Below are 1,809 nucleotides of genomic sequence, written 5' to 3' on the forward strand. Positions count from 1 at the left end.
GTATATTATCTACATAAAGAAAGATTTTAAAAACTTGAAAATTAATTTATAAAGAGAGGAATGTATATTATACATATTAAAAATATGCATCTTTTATTTTTATAAATTAATTAAATAATTGTAATATATTTTTGGCTTTTTTACTTGGCAAATCAATTGAAAGAATTAATTTGTTTTCATAATATTAATTTGCGCGAGAGAGAAAGAGAGAAAAAGCAAGCGTTAAGATAAATTTTCTTTAGTTTGTAGGAGTGATCCAGGGTTACAAACTAAGGAATAAATAAATCGAAGAAGTTGTGGTGCTAATCAGAGTCGCCATCACATTCCTCCAAAGTGTTGTATAATATTATAGTTATCATAAGAGAAAATATCGAATGCTTGTATATTGTATACGAGATGAGAAAAAAATATTAAAAGATAGGGAAAAGGGAAAATGGGTTGTATGCGACAGAAGATAAAGAGAATTTCAATCTTTGTGCTTTTGGTCCGATGATGATTTGTTGTAATATAAAACGTTTATATAATTATTATTATTATCATCATCATGTATAATTATAATGATATAGACACACGCATACCGTGTGCATCGCACTGTTTCTGTATATAATATATATATATATATATATATACATACATATATATACACACATATATATATATTATACAAAGTAGTTTTATTTTCGAATCACCCAATATATGTATGTAAAGCGCAATGAGAAAATCTGAAGCGATTTGGAAGAATTATATACAATTATTATACCGATTTCATTATGCGACTGATTTTTAATAAAAAAATATTCCCTTTCCATCTTTCTTAATATCCAACTTTTTGCTACATTGCAGAATTAGACTTTCCACACAAGAACATTTAATATATTATGTTAAGTATTAATCGTAAACAAAAGTCTAAACGTAACATCACAAACAAATATTAATGTTGAATATTATGTTATGATTTTCTTTGTACGTTGATGTAAATTTATATACAGGCTTTAATTTAAGATTCAATACTTAACGTAACACGGATGATCTTGTGCAGAGAGCTTTATTTTCAAATTTAGTATTTAAAAAATTTGTTGAATATATATGCAAAGTAATTATTTATGATTTTTTTATTTTAATATCTACATAATATGATATTTACAGAGGTACATATAGTAATAGTAATGCATAAATATAAAACGCAGTCATTTCGCGAAAATTCATTATATCAATCGATAAACTTCTTCAAATTATAATAATAGAACATGATAATATTACTAACAAAAATATTTACAAATATATGTTTACAATGGCAGCAAATCAAGGTGTATAAAAAAATCTTATTTCTTTTAATTCATTTCCTAGTTACTTAATGAATAAAATTAAACATGCTATTTAAAATTTTTATGAAATTAATTTATACGAAATTAAAAATTGTATGAATATGTGTAAATATTAAGTCCTGAATTATGTATATACATGCACACGTGCGTGCGCGCGCGTACACACACACACACACACACACACACACGCAATATAATAATGGAAGAAACGGAATATTTCTTAGAATGTATATAAATGCAATTCTTTGGCATCTCTCTTTTTCGAATTCTAATGATTTAAATTTATTATTCGTCCGTATACAATTATAAAATACAATCATAAGGAATAATTTTGCAACAATGTCAGATGGTATACAATACTATATCGAATGAGAAAATACTATTATCACCGTTACATCGAAATCAATTTTTACATATTAGTAATTTCATTTTAATTATTTAATTTTCGATGTTTTGTTATAGTGAATTTATATATATATATATA

The 1,809-nt window shown here is 24.5% G+C and overlaps 1 protein-coding gene across 1 annotated transcript in view; it reads left to right on the forward strand.

Moving 5' to 3' along the window:
- Window positions 1-484, forward strand: part of LOC108688315 (histone-lysine N-methyltransferase 2C-like) — a 43,289-nt gene extending 42,805 nt beyond the window's left edge. The window contains exon 40 of the mRNA XM_018194511.1: window positions 243-484. The gene's annotated coding sequence lies outside the window, so the exon portion shown is untranslated. The remainder of the gene's footprint in view (window positions 1-242) is intronic.
- The last annotated feature ends 1,325 nt before the right edge of the window (window positions 485-1,809 follow it).

This window comes from Atta colombica, unplaced genomic scaffold (assembly GCF_001594045.1).
Source record: "Atta colombica isolate Treedump-2 unplaced genomic scaffold, Acol1.0 scaffold228, whole genome shotgun sequence".
In the NCBI taxonomy this organism is placed as follows: domain Eukaryota; kingdom Metazoa; phylum Arthropoda; class Insecta; order Hymenoptera; family Formicidae; genus Atta; species Atta colombica.